The following is a 19539-nucleotide window of genomic DNA, read 5'->3' as shown; positions in this document are numbered from 1 at the left end:
ATCATTTGTTTTTAAATCTCCGGTCACATACTGACCATTAGACTATGACTAAGCGCGCAATGCGCGAAACGCGTCAGTACTTCAGGCCACACAGCATGAGTTGCTCAGCTGATTTTTAGACATGATTTAATAAAATTTTTGATTTTTAATTCATCATTTGGAGTGCCGGTTCCTTACCACTTCTAAAACTATATACAGATTAATGCCTATGGCCACACTAAAGTGCACTCACAGCTGCTTGATACCGAAGCTGGTATCCTGAACGGTGGGGCACCAGCAGTCGGTCAAAGTCTGTTCAGCAAGTTATCCCCTTTCCTTTTGGGAGGGGAGAAGTGGCCTAGATAGAAATACCGCTATAAGGGCCATTTACAGTAGCCGATTATCAGCCGATTAAATGTTAGTTTATCAGAATGATCCGGACGATAATTGGCCGGGGTAAATGCAGCAGCGATTAGCCCACAAATGGACAAGTGGTCGTTTGTCAGCTGATTCCATCTTTTGCTACAGCCATAAAATCATTGTTTTTAGTCGCGCATCTCCGGGTGTAGATACAGGATGTGCTGCCGACACTAATGACAGGCTGCAGGAAGGAAACAGCAAATCGACCATGTTGCCCACCTGCTCAATTAATCGAGCAGTGTGAACCCTCGAGTAAACAAGCACCGGTCTAATAGATTGGCGCTCGTTTACCTGACCGTGGGGTAATGTAAACACAGCCTTACTTTTATATTAACCCCTTAAGGTCAAAGCCTATTTTCGTTTTTGCGCTTTTGCTTATTCCATTTTAAGTTTGAAAGTCCATAGCGCTTGCATTTTTTCACCTAGAGACGTATATGAGCGCTTATTTTTTGCGAAACCAATTGTACTTTGTAATGACAGGCATTATTTTTCCATAACATATGCTGCGAAACCGGAAAAAAATCATTTGCGCTGTCAAATTGAAAAAAAAACGAATTTGTTTTGATTTCGGGGAGTTTTGCATTTACGCCGTCCGTCCTATGGTAAAACTGACTTGTTATTCATGTTCCTCAAGTCGTTACGATTACTATGATATATAACATGTATAACTTATATTGTATCGGATGGCCTGTAAAAAATTCAAACCATTGTTAACAAATATATGTTCCTTAAAATCGCTCCATTCCCAGGCTTATAGCGCTTTTATCCTTTGGTCTATGGGGCTGTGTGAGGTGTCAGTTTTTGCGCCATGATGTGTTCTTTCTATCGGTACCTTGATTGCGCATATACGACTTTTTGATTGTTTTTTATTACATTTTTTCTGGATTTGATGCGACCAAAAATGCGCAATTTTGCACTTTGGAATTTTTTTGCGCTGACGCCGTTTACCGTGCGAGAACAGGAATGTGATTAATTAATAGTTCAGGCGATTACGTGCGCGGCGATACTAAATATGTTTATTTATTTATTAATTTATATTTATAAAATGGGAAAAGGGGGGTGATTTGGACTTTTATTAGGGGAGGGGATTTTCTATTAATAAAAACACTTTTTTACTTTTTTTTTTTACTGTAACTAGAAGCCCCCCTGGGGGACTTGTATATAGACAGCACTGATCTCTCAGTGCTGTGTATATACACAGCAAAGATCGATTAGATCGGTCATAGATTACTATGGCCTGCTGCAGGCCATAGCAATCTATTGCCGAGCAGGGATCAGCGTCATTCCGACGCTGAGGCCCGGCACGGGCAGAAGAACGGATCTCCCCCCCGCGATCGCATCGCGGGGGGGAGATCCGTCCCACTAGACACCAGGGATGTGTTTACCTAAGCCTCTAAGTGCAGCTGTCAGGTTTGACAGCTGCACTTAGAGGCTTAATTTGCCGGCGCGGCAACGGGACCCGCGCCGGCTAATAGAGGCACTGCCCGGCTGCACGTGTCAGCCGGGATCAGCGCCGTTCAGAGCGGGGTCCCGGCGGGACCCCGCTCTGAACACCCTGAGCGGCACCATGACGTATCAGATACGTCATGGGTCGCTAAGGGGTTAAGATTAAGTGGAGTGAAGGCACCTTAAATATAATTTAATAACGTCTCGCAACCAGAGCTCAACTTTCATCTCACAAAAATAAGAGTTCAAGTTTGTATGGGCAAGACAACATATGTTTAGTGTAAACCTAGAATCTAGATTGAGATATAGGGTGTATATCATCTGATTAATATCGTCTATGTGACTTTTTAAGAGACTGTCACTAGGTTTATGCTATTCTATCACATGGGAGCATAACCTAGTGACAGACACTGATTAGAATGATTACTTAGATCGTTCTGAAGCTGTTCCCAAGATATTAATGAAAGTGCTGTAAGTTTAGCATTCTTAGCATTCTTCAGCACACATTGACTCTGCCAACCCAAGCACTACTTGTCAGTTCAGCTATATCCTCCAGGATCAGCAGAAGCACTCAGCCAGGAGCACGAAATGCCGTCATCCAGCCACCACTGATGTCTGGCGTCTTCCCTGTACCACCTTTTATGATTTTTACCTGCACACAATAGAAGTTTTCAGTATTACTCGGGTGAGTGCCCATCCTTTTTTTTCTCCTTCACATTTGGATTTTCATATGTTTTGCTGGTACACCCCCAAAGCTGTGTGAGCCTAGCCTCTCCTCTATCATTGCTATTGCCGGGTCTTCATCATTACAGCAGACTGCTGCCAGCCTCCTCTACCCATTGCTTCTGTCAGCACATTATATTGCCATCCATAGGGCAACATAACCTAGTGACAGATTGCCATTAAAGCAGTTTAGATAAATACAACCTCTGATCTTTGTTATGAGTTGCTGGCCAACTGCAAGTATACTGTATCCTACAGAAATGTTTGTGCAGTAAAAGAGATCAGAGATCTGACAGATCAACCATAAGCAGCAGTTATAAGCGGGCAACATACAGTTGCATCTCCAATCAAGGTTGCATAGAATCAGAGAGATCTTAAAGTGAATGTACCACCAGGCCCAGGCTGAAGCACTGGAGGCGGCCGACCCACCTTTAGTGGGAGGAAACCCCCGCCCCTCTATGATAGGGTTCCATTGATTCTAATGGAGTCACGGCATGGAGGGGCTAGAGTTTCTTCCCACTAAGGGTGGGTCGGCCCGCCTCCAGTGCTCCTGCCTGGGCCTGGTGGTACAGTCACTTTAAGGGCCATTTACACCAGCCAATCAGCAGACACAATAGTTCCAATAATTGGCCAGTTTAAATGCGGCATCAGCCAATAAACAGTTGGCCAGCAGATCACATCTTTTATGGCCGCAATCAGTTATCGTCCTCACATCTCCTTGTGTAATGGGATGTGTGGGCAACACTAATAATGATGGGCTGTACAAACGATACAGAGCTGAATTATACAAGACACCCACTTCATCAAGCAAAGTGAAGGCTCAAGTAATCAAGCGCTGATCTAGATTGGGGCAAGTTTACTGACATCAGCCAGTGTTTACAGGTATTTAACCACTTTAACTTTTATTCTTCAATTTTCTGTCTGACATAGCAGGTAGGAATATTGGTTATTTTGTGTGCCTCATCTAACCAACTTTATTCTACATAGTTTTACAGCAATCGCTCTTCCATGAAAGTTGTTTGAGACGATGTTGAGCATTTGACTACAGTATACTGTATAACCCAATATAGGTAAAATCAAGTCTTTTTAGTCACATCTCTGTACATTTTGATTATTTTTTTTTCCCTTGTCCTGCTAGCTTTAACATGTTACTTTTACTTACTATGGAAATCTTCCTCTTTTCTCATCCTCTGGTCTACTAGCATCAAACATAGCACGCTGATAGTGTCAGTATGTATTGAACTTTGCTCCTTAGTGGATTTCTGTCATTCAGTGTCTGATAGAAATACAGCAGTAATACCTGACAGCTGAGCTGTAACTTTGTAGTCAGTGCAGACATTGGATGCCTTAGGACCTAATGAGAGGGGAAGATATATCCTAAGCATTCTCCTAATCCTTGGTAAAGTCTGGTATGACTTCTCCAGGGATTGAGAGCAATTGATTTATCATAGCAGACTTTACCAAGGATTGGAATATTGAAAGCACAAGGTGTTTAGAAGCACCTGTCACCAAATTCATAAGGGCAATTGGTTATGCCAAGTTGCTCCTCACTTCTTGTAAGTGTAAACAGAATTAGTCCAGAGACAGTAAAAAATTATACAATTTTTAATATATATATTTCTCTACACACATACACACTTTTCAAACATTCTTAACAGTAAACAGACCACGAAGAGTCTACAGATTATAATAAACTTGCATTTCTAAATATACTGTAAAACAAACTTGTCATTCAACTGTGCAACAATATTTGCTTTTCAAAGTGCTTCTTGGACATTTTTATGAACAGGCTATTTAACATAAATTTACAAAATCAACTGCATTACTTAGCGCAGAGATCGCAATAAAAGTTTTTTTTTGTCTTTACCCTTTTGTCATCCTTATCAGGGCTGACACATGAGAAGTGGTACCAACACTTGCATTTTGAACATTCCACCATGGGCTCTCCGTTTTGGTAAATGTGGCATGTGCACAATGTTGTCAGTTGTATTTTTGGTTGATGTATTTTTCTGTTTCCTCTTGTCACATAAGGGAACATAACAAGTTGCCCCTTCTCTAGACGGGAAACTAAGTGAGGACGCATATCTGACTGTATAAACTATCTTCTTCAAATTGATCCCTTCCAATAAGGCAAGGGCATTTGCTATTGCAAGAAACCACAATCACTGGCATCCTTTTGCTTCTGACAGCAAATGCTCTTCACTTCTAGAACTTCGTTCTCCCCATCAAACAAGGGTTTATACAGTTTGATGATTTGTTTTTTCAAACTGTTAAAAAAATTTGGTTACTGCCATTGAATCATAGATTGTGACGCCTTTTCTGAATCTATGAGAGAGCAGCCAGTGAGCTCCAACATGATGGATCTGTATGATTTCATTACAGTCTAACATTGGTACCTCTGTGTGGGACATTACAATTGTGTCAATGAAACCTGAGACCTCATCTCTCCTTTTGGAGAGCAAAAACTGTCATGCATTTATTAAATTGTCATCTAGCCATTCATTTTGTGTTATTACCTCCCTTTCTTTCATACTCTAACGAAACTTGCTCACAGTCACCCAAATTGATTCTGTTATTTCTGTGCTAAACACCTCTGCCTCATCTGAATCAGCCAGAGTTTCCCACACATCCTCTTTCATTTTATCAGCCTACAAACCAAATCTCCGCAAGTCTGGCTGTTTGGATTTACCATACTTTCTTTGTGGTAGATCCTTAATTATCTGAACTACAATTTTTGTGGTAATGTCTTGTAGCATTAACCCATGATCCTTGGGTGCCTTCTCCCTTGATTTTGCAACCAGGTCTTTCAAAGTGACAGATAACTCTGTTAGATATTCCTCATATGAAACAAAGACCAAATCCTGTAGCTGTTTCAGACACTGACTGCAGACCCTCATTAAAATATTAGGTTTTTTTCTTCGACAGGGAGGCAAGCTCTTTATTAATGGATAAGAAAGTGCATATAAACTTGTAGATTTACTTATGTCCAGCAGCTCAAAGTCTGTTCCAAGATCTAGTTCTAGAATGTTTTTAAAGCACTCCGAGTCAAGGAGGAAGAGTGGGTTTAGGCTGTAAGTAGGCTTCAATTTTTCCCACATGTATTCAGTGAGACTAAAAATGGCACACGTGTTTGCAAGGCATCAGGTACTTCTGCCAGTCCTTGCATCCGCAGGTTGGCATCTCACCACCTAAGTTAACAGTATAAATCAGGTCTTTTTCCAATTCACTTTTTATTTAAAAACCTCATTCTGCTCATCTTTTTCCAAAACGTGTGTCTCATCCAAGCAAGAGAAGTAGCGTTGCATTGTGTGTTTAATAAATTCCTGAGGACGGTTTCTCAAGAACAGTGGCACATTAACTCCACATTTACAATAATGTCCACAGCTTCTCAAATTCTTTTCCATATACCTAAAACAAAAAAAGGTACTCTGTTATATTTAAAGATTTTCCATTACTAACCAGGGGCTTACTGTTAGCCTTAAAACAGCTAATATGAACCCACAATAATACCCCAGTATCCACCGCTGCTAGGGGTACCTAGAAGAACTGGGCACAGTCAAGTCCAGAGCATCAAAAATGCTCTGGTACTGGGGTAGCTGCAGGCTGTAATTGTTAGGGTGGGGAGGGCCAGTATCTATGGCTTTTCACATCCTGGCTTTATTAGGTTGCTGTTGCCTTGTTTTGATATGGCTGGTTAAGAAGATGCTAGGGGATCAGATCCCGATACATTTTTTTTTTTCCGAGAAGTGTGGTCCCCCAGCATCTCGATAACCAGCCAGATACAAATAAGGAAACAGTAACCTAATGAAGGCAGTATGGGAATAGCCATATATGCTGGCCCTTCCCACCGTAACAATACCAGATCACTGCTGCCCCAGAGTCATTTTTGACGCTCTGGGCCGGACAATATCCAGCTCTTGGCGGTACCCCTGAAAGCAGGTGGCACCAGGGTAATAGTTGGGTTTATTGTTAGCTTTTTAGGGTTAACAATGTACATAGTAATGGAACCGTCTATCAGACAGCTCCACTAATAAACCTGTATATGTGAAAAAGAACACAAGACACCAAAAAGCACAAGACACAATTTCACAGAGAAAATGATATTCTATGTAGCTGACAGAATCTAACAAAACAGGGACCATGAAAAAGTAGAGAGAATACTTAACTGTCCTAATGGGAGTTCTCTTCTCTCCTGCCATCAGCTGTGAATGACTAGGGCTTCATGCCTGTGCTGTAGTCAAACAACAGACATTGCAGACCCTGGAGGTCCAACTTCACATGTGCAAAGGAAGGTCCTCAATGCATCCACAGCTATCGGTGCCAGGACAGGAAAGTATTTACTCACTCACAGTTTAGCTGATTTATTGTGGTTTATTTTGGGTTCAATTCAGACAAACTCAAATTTTGATTTGTCAAGTTTGGCCAAAACAGATTGCAAACATTTGAAAAGTTGATTCATCTCTAGTTAAAATAAATGAAAAATACTGTGTCAAGCTCTTTTTCTTCAACACTGCTCTCGTTCACAGTACATGTAGTGCCACTTGCACTAATGTGATCAGCGCTCTTGACGTTTTCAGAGATGGCAGCAACAGCTTGAGAGAAAAATATAAGTGAAAAAAATATATAACAATTCTAGTAATTTAAAAGTGTATCTGTCGTCAGAAACATGTCAAAAGTTTATAACACACAAAAACCTGATCATCACTTCCAATGGCATACAAACTCAGGTGTAAGTTGGGTTGGTCAGTATTCACACACATACTAAACTAAGGCCAACAGCACAACTGAAAAACCAAGGCTTCTACATGACACTATTCACACACACTTACCGCTATGCTTGCCAAGATGAAAATAAGCTCTTGGCACATAGTTTGTTCAAAGTATGCCTCCTATCCACTACGTAGAAGCGGCTTCTTGTAGGATAGGTCCCTAAGTCTCACCTTTTCTGGGCATCCATGCGTACACGCAGGCAAACAAGGTGGGTTGAGACCTGACCATGCATCACTTAAAAGACACCGAGCAGATAGGTGGGTGCAAGTATCAGAAGGGACGGCAGCTTCTGCGCAGTGGATGGGAGGAATACTTTGATCAAACTATGTGCCAAGAGCTTCTTTTCATCTTTGCCACCATAGCAGTAGCAGCCGTGTGTGAATGATGTCATGTAGAAGCCTTGGTTTTTCAGTTGTGCTGCTGGATTGAGTTTAGTATGTCAAAAGTTTATACCACTGGCAGTCCGAGTGTTCAGACAGCCAGTAATAAGGAGAACGAGTGGAGAGAAGCGCAACTTAGTTCACAATCTCTCTCCTCTCCCGGGTCAGACTTTAACACTCCCATAGAAGTCTACGGGAGTTCTTGCGCTATGCCACCACTTTTCTCAGCTCATTCTCCTCATCGCTGGCGGTCTGACCACTGACCGCCAGCAATATAAACTGCTGGGCGTGAGTCTGTTTCATAGCAAAAGTGATTGCCCAACATGGAGGGAATGTCCTAACACAGGGCGGAAGAACTGGGAACATTATGAATGACCGTTACCCTTTAAGACAAATGACATAATACCGCAGACTTCCTTAACCATTATAAATAAATCCACTCAAGACAACGGTTATGGGAAATTTTTAAAGGCCAAAAGGCCTATGTTTATTAAAACTTAAAAATATATTTAAACTTAAAAATAACTTTGTTCAATAACTGAAGTACAACTAGCCCAGCCAGCTTGCTCAGGCTACACTTAAATAATTAAAAATATAAATAGTAATGGTCACGCCTGTTCTTCTAACTGAACAGCTCACCCCAACGGGGCCAAGACCGTCCTACGGAACCGGCCCCACCCCACCGACCGCTAGTTCAATCATTGCTTGCAGGTTAAGAATAAAGATGTCAAGTCCCACATCAGAAAGGTGAACCCAATCCGCCAGGTACAGCCCGGCCACACCACCCTCCAGGTCCACATGATGGAAGGAAAAACCGCCCAGGGAAGGCAAAAACTTGGACATCACCCGATTGATACGCTTGCGTATACGATCACAATACTTGAGATCTGTCGAACGCAACCATACCAAACGAGGAACAATTTCCGAAAAAATCAGCCGAGCCCCCGGAAACATACCCTGAATGGTGACAAAAGTACGCTTCATCAAAAACAATAAGTCGACAGTTCCCATCTTACCAACATCGTTGCCACTCAAGCGGATGATGATGACGTCCGGCTCCGAGGATTGCACAGACAGGAGAAGCAGCTGGTTGATAAGATCATCCCACCGCTGACCCCCGATACCGAGCCAATAACTGGAAGCCGACTCAGGAGGAAGAGACAAATTGGAGGTATAACAGCACCCGGCAGCTCTGTGTTCAGCTCGACGGACAAAGGAGTGACCAACAATCCAAATGATAAGACCTGCAATGAAACTGAGACATTAATATAACATAAGAGCAGGACGAACATAGCGCTTATAACACTGAGAATCCCTTCTCCCCAGGCGCCTGATGGCAGTTTCAGATAAGCCCAGAGAAAACGCACTAGTCGCTGCGCCAATTCGGAAAGAGTGCGAAGAAAAACACGCCTCCTCCAGCCCCAGAGCCAGCAGACAGCACCGAAGAACAGCCCGAAACTGAAACTGGGTCAGAGGACCCAAGTCAGCATGAACAAGCAACTGCACAGCGCCAGGACGCAAGGCCATGTATCGAGTAGCAAAAGCCACAGGACACAGAGCCCTACCTTGCAAAGCGCCTACCCGCAACCAACTGCCCCGTCCCACCTGGTCCATTTTTGAGCGTGGGACAAAGATGCACAGATAACGTGGCTTAATAGTCACATGCTGCAATAATAAACCACCATCAGCAAAATGACTACGCGGCAGCAATTCCCCTATACGCAGCGCACCAAAGAACATGAGGGCAAATGCAAAATTAAATAAAGAGGCCTCAAAAGGAGAAGAACAGCAGACATGACATACCATACATAACTTTAGCAACAGTTCGGGGGATACAGGCAGGGCCGGATTAAGGTTGGTGGAGGCCCTGGGCAACAATTTTGTTGGGGCCCCCCCCCTTTTCTTCCCCCACAAATAAACCATACAGCAAGCTATACAGGTGGCTGATTACTGTAGGGGACTTAGCACCTACCCCTCCTCACTCCTGGCTGTATGGCTCAGCATCCTCCTCTGTTCTGCATGTGATGGTCACTAGAGGCTGCAGTCCAGAGGAGGATGCCAGGCCCTAGAGACAGGATGGGGGAGGGGTGAGCATCGCGATGTGTTCCCACTTAATTCAGTGCGAGAACACAGCACTTCAGCACTTTCTGTACTCTCTTGCCCACTGTGTCAGCCACCACAGCTAGCATGTGCAGTTGTGAATCGCTGAAGTAACCTGGACTTGCAAGTCTAAGTCCCATCTTCAGTTTCCAACCATGTACACTATCTGAAGCAGTAAAAAGCACCTAGAAAGTACTTAAAGGCTGTGTATAATCTATAGCGGATATGCTACATGTGAATATACCCTAACGATCATGGCATATATAGCTGCACACAGGCTACATGTCATATGCTGCACACAGGCTATATATACCTTATACTGCACACAGGCTATATATACACCATATGCTGCACACAGGCTATATACCATACACTGCACACAGGGTATATACCATACACTGCACACAGGCTATATGTCATATGCTGCACACAGGCTATATATCATACACTGCACACAGGCTATATATCATACACTGCACACAGGCTTTATACCATACACTGCACGCAGGCTATATACCATACACTGCACACAGGTTACATGTCATACACTGCACATAGGCTATATATCATACACTGCACACAGGCTATATATCATACACTGCACACGGGTTACATGTCATACACTGCACACTGGCTATATACCATACACTGCATACAGGCTATATATCATACACTGCACACAGGCTATATACCATACACTGTACACAGGCTATATACTATACACTGCACACAGGCTATGTATCATACACTGCACACAAACTATATACCATACACTGCACACAGGCTATATATATATATATATATATATATATATATATATATATATATATATATATATGCTCTGATATATGCCCCTATAGTATATACCCCTGCTCTGATATATGCCCCATAGTATATGCCCTCGGCTCTAATATATGCCCCCTGCTCTGATATATGCCCCTATAGTATATACCCCTGCTCTGATATATGCCCCTGCTCTGATATATGCCCCTATAGTATATATCCCTGCTCTGATATATGCCTCTATAGTATATATCCCTGCTCTGATATATGCCTCTATAGTATATACCCCTGCTCTGATGTGCCAATACAAAACAAAACCTCATACTCACCTTATCTGGGCAGATGAAAGGTCTTCTCTCTTCTGGCTCTTCTCTGTTCTTTTAGCCTGTCAGCCACTGTGACAGATCCTCTAGCAGGCTCCATGATGTCACATCCCTGCTGGAGAAATCAGATTTCCTTGCTGAGGTCCCAGCTGTCCTCTCCTCAGTGAGGGGGAGGGGCAAGGGGGAGTGAGGACCTTGGCAGGAGACAGGCACCCGGAAGCTTGACAGGAAGAATCCATGAAAAGACCCACCAGGGGGGAGTCTGAGCCTGCCGGGAGGGAGATTCTTATATAGGATTAACCCTACACCTTCCTCCCTCCCTGGACAGCATGCAGTGTGGCCAGTGCTGTGTCCAGGTAGGCTTTTTGCGCATGAGACTGGCTCCCAGACACCACTTCCGGGTTTGGGCTGGTGGAGGCCCCCTAGTGGGGGAGGCCCCTAGGCACGTGCCCCTTGTGCCCTCCCTTTAATCTGGCCCTGGATTCAGGGCACCTCCTGTCAGGTCGCCGCTTGTCCTTTTCATACCCTTTCATAACCTGCCGGATCAAGAAAGAGGAATGCAAAGGCGGCTCACCTAACAGTTTTAGAAAAAAACGACACCCCCGCCAGGAAATGCCCCAAATAACTGACAGACACCCCCTCAGACATTAACTGAAACAGACAGGCCAGAGCAGCCTGCTCGCTGTGCCTGAAAGGGGAAATCCCCCGAGGCACCAAAATAGCATACCACAGCCGCCATGCACACACATATGCTGACCAGGTACCAGGAGCCAAGGACTGCTGCACAAAGTCCAAAATCAAACCCAGATGAGGTCCCACAGAAATGCCAGACAGCGTTCCCTCTCCAGTCCCGCCTCAGGCGCCAGCTCCCGAAACCTGCCAAACTGAAAGCGAGAAAGCGCGTCAGCTAAACTATTGCGACACCCAGGGATATACTGTACTTTTATCCAAATGTTACAGCGTAAACATAGCAACACCAAATAACGCACTAAACGAATAACATAAGGACAGGAAGAATTCAAGCAATTCACCGCATATAAAACAACTTTATTATCTGAATGAAAAAACTCTCCTATTAGCCAGCTGACAACCCCACAAAGTTAAAGCTACCACAATAGGAAATAACTCGAGTACTACAATTCGTGACGTAACACCCCTTTCAACCCATGCAGTCGGCAACTTGGCTGCACACCAGAACTGGGAACATTATGAATGACCGTTACCCTTTAAGACAAATGAGATAATACCGCAGACTTCCTTAACCATTATAAATAAATCCACTCAAGACAACGGTTATGGGAAATTTTTAAAGCCCAAAAGGCCTATGTTTCAAAATATATTTAAACTTTTAAAAATAACTTTGTTCATTAACTGAAGTACAACTAGCCCAGCCAGCTTGCTCAGGCTACACTTAAATAATTACAAATATAAATAGTAATGGTCACGCCTGTTCTTCTAACTGAACAGCTCACCCCACACGACTGAATTAAACATCCTTCCTAAAATTAAAGAAAGAAAAGAAGGAAGCCTTGGGAGGGTGGGCGGGCAGCTCACTAGCTCTCTCCTATCCTCAGGTTGCTCCGGCAGACAGACCCTGTCTGCCTGAGCAACCCCTATTTTCTACCTTCGCTAATTCTACCTCCCACTATTCCTGACAGCCTATCACAAACCTGTATCTGGGTAACACTTCATTACATATCCCCCAGCTACACACTTTCTATTGGCTACTCTTCTGACCTATCCCAATCCCACTCACCTCAGCACTAAGGGCCACATGTATCATCCGGCGAACGGATGATTTTCGGCGGAAAGTGCCGATTTGCGTATTATTTTATACGCAAATGGCCGTTTTGCGAATAAAATATTCGCAAATCGGCACTTTCCGCCGAGTACGCCAGGGGGGCGGAAAGGGGGCGTATAGTGGGCGGAACGGAGGGCGCGGACCGAGAGTCCGCGCGATTTACCATCCGTTCCGCCCAAATATACGTCGAAAACCTACTCCAGTCCTCAGCTGGCATAGGTTTTCGGCGGTGCGCACCGGCGCGCACGGGATTTACGTAGAGGCGGTTCGCCTCTACATAAATCTCCGTAGCGCCGGAGCTGCGGGGGCATTTTTAAGTCCGGCGTAAAAAACGCCGGACTTAATAAATGCCCCCCTAAGTCTTCAACTTTTACACTCATTAAAGCCATGTTAACCCCTTCCTCCCTTGCTGCCTATTCTCTCATGTATCCCTTCCCTAATGGTCCAGGGCTGCCATACTCACTGTTATCAGACTCCTTTGCGCTCTGTACAGCAGTCAGTGCTGGCATGCTCTGCTCTGGTTCGAACGACTTGCTACCTGTCTGCTGGGCCATTCTGTTCCCAGGAGTAAAATCTGTGGAGTTTAAGAGGGGACAACAACCTATCAGACACAAAGGTAATATGTGCGATGGGGACAGTAGAGGCATAAAATCCTGAGGAAAGCCTAAGCTTTGCATGGGGCAGGACATGCATCACACCACAGACCAAATCAGATACCAAAATTCCAAGACATAATATAATTCCAACCCCCTGTACTTCATGTGGCCACTGACACCAATCCAACTAGCAACAACATCCTATTAACAAACATTCTTTCACACAGGTTGTACAACATGGCCCCCAACTAATCTACATGTTACCCCCACTGTAAGAGCCACAGCGTTGCCACAAAAGATCCCCCCACCCCCCACCCATCTACCTCACAAACCTCCATTTCGCATCTTTGTCAAACAAGAAAAAGCCCTCAGCAACGCATCAAGCATACAACCTGCACAATAAAAACACCAATAGCAAAGATTTGCAGCCTGTTACCATTCCCACTGCCCTTCTTACACTATGATCCCAATCACCCACTACACCCACAGTGCTTCAATACACATTACTAAACCCCATGAACAACCCCCTACTCAAATGATGCAACAAGCAAAACCTCACCACACAGCTGCACCCATTTATGCCCCTTTACACACTTCAAATTGGTACCTCATGGTTTTCTCCAACCAGAGTGGTTCAGTGTGAGGCTGCGTTCACACTCATAATTCACATCCGCAATTGGCCAAAAAAAAACTGCCATTTTCTCCTGTTTTTGGTCAAAAAAGGCTAAAAAAACTGCAGTTTTTTGGCCAAAAATGGCAGTCCCATTCAGTAGAAAAGGATAGTTGAAGAACATCCAGACCCCCCCACCGCATGCTCCCCCATACTTCTCCAGACCCCCCAAAGGCATCTCTACAGGACCCCCCCACACGCTCCCCCATATTTCTCCAGACCACCCATAAGCATCTCTCCAGACCACCACCCCGCGACACGCTCCCCCATATTACTCCAGACCCCCCTGCAAGCACCTCTCCAGGCCCCCCCTCTCGCCACACGCTCCCTTATATATCAGTACCCCCCCACACACACACACTCCCCCATATTTCTCCAGGTCCCCCCGCCACTCACACTCCTCTATATTTCATCAGTACACCCCCACAAGCATCTCTCCAGGACCCCCCACATATTTATCCAGACCCCTCACAAGCATCTCTCAAGGCCCACCCGCCACACACTCCCCTATATATCAGCACCCCCCCCACACACATTTCACCATATTTCTCCAGGCCGCCACACCCCTCTGTATATCATAATTACCCCCCCTCATGCGCTCCCCCATATTTCTCCAGGCCCCCCAAGCTACCCTATATTTCACAAGTACCCACACACACGCTCCCCAACATTTCTTCAGAAACTTCACCCACAAACGCTCCCCTATATTACTCTCGACCACTCCCACCACACATGCTCCCCCATATTTCTCCAGACCCCCCCAAAGGCATCTATACAGGCCCACCCCATATTTCTTTACACCCTCCACATGCATCTCCCAAGACCACCACCCCGTCACACCCATATTACTCCAGACCCCCCACAAGCATCTCTCCAGGCCTCCCCTCCCACCACACATGCTCACCTATATATCAGTACCCCCTCCCCACACACGCTCCCCCATATTTCTCCAGGCCCCCCCGCCACACACGTTCCCCTATATTTCATCAGTCCACACCAACAAGCATCTCTCCAGGACCCCCCACATATTTATCCAGACCCCTCACAAGCATCTCTCCAGCAAAGCCCTCCCCCCCCCCCCATGCTGGGAGTTGTAGTTTTGCAGCTACTGGAGAGCCAAGGCTGTTAGACAGGGATGTCAATCCTGTGGCCCTCCAGCTGTTGCAAAACTACAACCCCCAGCCAACGCCTGTCCGGGCATGCTGGGAGTTGCAGTTTTGCAACAGCTGGAAGGCTAAAGGGCACCTGTCATTTGGAAAGTTCCCAGTTCTCCTGCCCAATATTCAGGCACTTTTTCTATGTTGGGCAGACGCTGTTGCTATGGATCCAACTCACGCCCTTCGGGCGCGTGTCGGATCCATAGCAACAGGGACCACCCAACATGGAAGAAGTGCCTGAATATTGGGTGGGAACTGTCCAAATGACAGGTAACCTTGAAGGTTTGATACTTGCACAGTAAGAGCATGCTGGGAGTTGTAGTTTCGCATTAGTTGGAGGTTGGCAGATTTGACATACCTGCCTTAAAGCCTTGGCTCGCTAATATTTACAAAACTACAACTCCCATCATGCACAGAGACTCCTGGTCCTCCAGCAATTGCAAAACTACAACAACCATCATGCACTGAGACTCCTGGCTCTCCAGTAGTTGCAAAACTATAACTCCCATCATCATGCACGGAGACTCCTGGCTCTCCAGTAGTTGCAAAACTACAACTCCCATCATGCTCAGAGACTCTTGGTCCTCCAGCAATTGCTAAACTATACCTCCCATCATCATGCACAGAGACTCCTGGCTCTCCAGTAGTTGTAAAATTACAACTCCCATCATGCACTGAGCATCCTGGCTCTGCAGAAGTTTCAAAACTACAACTCCCATCATGTAGGGAGTCTCCTGGCTCTCCAATATTTGCAAATCTACAACTCCCATCGTGTTTTGAGATTTTTGGTCCTCCAGCAATTGCAAAACAGCAACTCTCATCATGCACTGAGACCCCTGGTCCTCCAGCAATTGCTAAACGACTACTCCCATCATGCATTTCCACAAATACTCCTCACAAGCTCTCCCATATTCAACTATGCAATTCCCCTAGACACATAAACAAGACCCCACTCCTCTCCCGGCACCCCAAACAAACCACCCCACATCTCTCCTTGCACCCCATTGTCTCTTTATGTGAACTCCGCGTAAGCCCACTTCCTGGCACCCCCCAAATATCTCAAAATAAGCTCCCCCAACACACACCTTGTTGTTTCTCCTAATGTTCCTGTTCGGGCTGTGACTGAGAGGACGTGCAAAGCAGCTACCTCCCTCTGCAACATCAAGTTCACCAAAGCGCGCGCTCAGAGGCTGTCACGTGTTTATATACCATAGGGTCACGTGAAGGGCGGGGCCCTGTGACCAGTGACATCAGACCTCCTTACCCACTCCATTCTAGCCCCTACCATAAAAAAGCATGGCATGCATCTCTTTTGATGCATCCCATTATTTTATTAGTCATGGCAGCCGCTGTCTGGCACTGATCACTAAAGTTGAGTTTACTGTCCACCCAGTGGCGTAGCTACCATAGAGGCAGGGTAGGCAGTTGCTATGGGGCCCGTGCAGAAGGGGGCCCGGGGGAGAAGGAGCGTGGGTCCTTCTGCTTAACCCCTTATGTACTGCAATGTGTAAGTGACCCAATGTTTACCTACATGCTGAAACACGAAAAAAAAAAAGGGTTAACAAGCAGAAGACAAAGATCTCTGCTTCACTGCACTGATAACCTCTGTTCCCCAGCTGCGCAATCAAGTAGAAAAGGAAAATGTGCAAAGGTCAGGGGTTATCAGTGCACCAGCAGTTTTTTGTTATGGGGCCCCGTGAATCCCAGCTACTCCCCTGTGTCCACCAATACCCCCAGGTCCTTTGTGGTAGCAGTTTTACCCAGTGTTTTATTATTTAGCAGTAAACATAAGTGCATATCAGGCTCTATTAAGGACCAAAAAGATTTTATAATTCTGTTCTGCTATGCTTGTGGTAAGCCTGGTGGGTTGCATGTACCTTTCCAAAACTCATGCCTATTAGACATTGCACTAGAGTACCCCAGACGTGTGCATGCAATGCGTGAAAATACACTAAATGCAAAGTGGAGAACCAAATACAATTGTAACCCCTCCATACGCAGCAATGAACATTCCAGTCCAGTTTAAAGGCTTTATTCTGATAACAAAATCAGCACACTGTACATCCACAATAAACTAATTTTCTTGCATATAAGTTAAAATAAAATGCGAAAAATGGAGTATTAATAACAAAACAAAAAAAACTAACTAAGAATGGTCTCTTGGGTGCAGTTAAAGAGGTACTCCATGATTTTTTTTTCTTTCAAATAAACTTTTTACAAAGTTATATAGATTTGTAAATGGGGGGGGGGGGAGAAGCAGAGAGCACTGTGTCAGACTGGACTCTGTCAGATTTCACGCAGGACATGCAGCAGCTGATAAGTACTGGAAGACTTAAGAGTTGTAAATAGAAGTCATTTACAAATTTATATAAAATTTTCTGAAGCCAGTTGATTTGGAAAAAAAAGTTTTGCCAGAGTGTCCCTTTATACTCAAAACTTATACTTACCTACAGCAATGCAGTGCAGATCCAATGGACTAGTAGTCCATAATACTGGCCTGGTGGTTCCCATCAGTGAGGGGGACGCCAGTAGTACTGCATGTGACCAGTAAGGACAATGTTCTGCAGCTGTCCCATGCAGACTAGTGTTGAGAGGATGTGTCAAAATGTTTGAATTTGGCAACATTACCCAGACCCAAACGCTCGGCCTTTGATTCCTCATGGCTGCAGAAGCCAAAGCCAGGAACAGACTATAAACAGGTAACAGGTCATAAAGAAAAACCTGAGATCTTTCCTCTTTTCAAATCCATTCCTTGCTTTGGCTTCAAAGATCTGTCAGATAAATCTGTCTGTGTAAACGCACCATAATGCTGGGTTTACACAGAGCGATTATCGGGCGAATTTTTGCAATAACGATCGAATTCGAACGATAATCGTACGTGTAAACGCGGCGAACGATCGAAAAATCGTTCATTTTGATCTTTTAACAGGTTCATAAATCGTCGTTTGCCGATCGCCAAAAATTCGCCGATCGTTCCGTGTAAACAGTCGTCGCCCGATAGTCCGGCCGCCCGCAGCCCGACCCCCGCTTGCAGCCCGCCCCCCCCCGCTCATCCGCAGCCCCCTGCGCCGGCTCGATCGCCACCCCCGCCGCTCTGATCGACACCCCCGCCGCCCCGATCGCCTCCCCCGATGCCGCTCCGATCGCCCCCACCGCCGCGGCCAATGCAATGCAATGCAAGGCAGCACTGATTGGCTGAAGAGGGGAGCCGGGAATTTCAAACGGCTCACCTTCAGCCAATCAGTGCTGCCTTGCATTGATTGGCTGAAGAGATGAGACGGGAATTTCAAACGGCTCCCCTTCAGCCAATCAGTGCTGAAGAGGAGCACTGATTGGCTGAAGAGAAGCCGTTTGAAATTCCCGGCTCATCTCTTCAGCCAATCAGTGCGCTGAAGAGGGGAGCCGGGGATGTCGGAAGACCTGCTGCGCGGAGCAGGTAACGTATGCTTTTGGCCGCGGCGGCGGCGGCGATCGGTGCGGGGGGGCGATCGGAGCGGCGACGGGGGGGTGGTGGTGGTGATCGGAGCGGCGGCGGGGGGGCGATTGGAGCGGCGGTGGGGGTGCCGATCGGAGCGGCGGGGGTGGCGATCGGGGAGGCGTAGGGGGCTGCTCTTGAGCGGGGGGGCGGGCTGCGGTCGGGCCGGGCTGCGGGCGCACGATCGCAAAGTGATTTTTCCGTACGATATATCGTACCGTCTAAACGCTGATCGTTATAAAAAAAAATCGTTACTTCTAAATCGTTAATCGTACGATCGGGCCAATAATCGCCTCGTGTAAACTTAGCATAACACTAAGGGCCCTTTTACACAGAAAGATTATCTGACAGATTATCTGCCAAAGATTTGAAGCCAAAACCAGGAACAGACTATAAACAGAGATAATGTCATAAAGGAAAGCCTGAGATTTCTCCTCTTTTCAATTCCATTCCTGGCTTTGGCTTCAAATCTTTGGCCGATAATCTGTCAGATAATCTTTCTGTGTAAAAGGGCCCTAATGCAGACTACTAGTGAGCGAGCCCACCATAGCATCTGCACTGGATTAAAGGGAAACATCTAACCTGCTGGCGGGAGCTGAGGATGAAGGTAATTTTCTTACTTTGTCCCTTGCGCGGTTTCAGGATCTTTGTAGTTTATTAGATATGTAAATTAGGCAGTTTGATGCCCTGGGGGCGGGACCACCCTCAGCGCACCGATGCAGCCCGCATCTTCTAATGAATATTGGGGCGGCGCTCCCCACTGCAGAGAGATGGATAAGAAGTTATTAGGAGGGTGGGCCGGCCAGGGAAGGTAAAGAGCAGAGCACAGCGCTCTTCCGGTGTACTTGGCTCTTTCTGTCGTTCCATAGGAATGAATAGAGCCGCGGGTCACGTGCCAACCCAGGGCTCTATTCAT

The 19539-nt window shown here is 45.7% G+C and overlaps 1 protein-coding gene across 1 annotated transcript in view; it reads right to left on the bottom strand.

Moving 5' to 3' along the window:
• Positions 1–4157: 4157 nt before the first annotated feature.
• The window catches only part of LOC138799566 (oocyte zinc finger protein XlCOF7.1-like), a 32168-nt gene continuing 16786 nt past the window's right edge, over positions 4158–19539 (bottom strand). Inside the window, exons 6-10 of the mRNA XM_069980930.1 lie at positions 13189–13299; positions 10931–11808; positions 8735–8962; positions 7054–7160; positions 4158–5976 (exon numbers count right to left, since the gene is read on the bottom strand). The gene's annotated coding sequence lies outside the window, so the exon portion shown is untranslated. The remainder of the gene's footprint in view (positions 5977–7053; positions 7161–8734; positions 8963–10930; positions 11809–13188; positions 13300–19539) is intronic.

This window comes from Dendropsophus ebraccatus, chromosome 8 (genome assembly GCF_027789765.1).
Source record: "Dendropsophus ebraccatus isolate aDenEbr1 chromosome 8, aDenEbr1.pat, whole genome shotgun sequence".
NCBI classification, from domain to species: Eukaryota; Metazoa; Chordata; class Amphibia; order Anura; family Hylidae; genus Dendropsophus; species Dendropsophus ebraccatus.
Note: the sequence above shows the minus strand (reverse complement) of the source record. Positions and strands in the feature narration are given on the sequence as shown.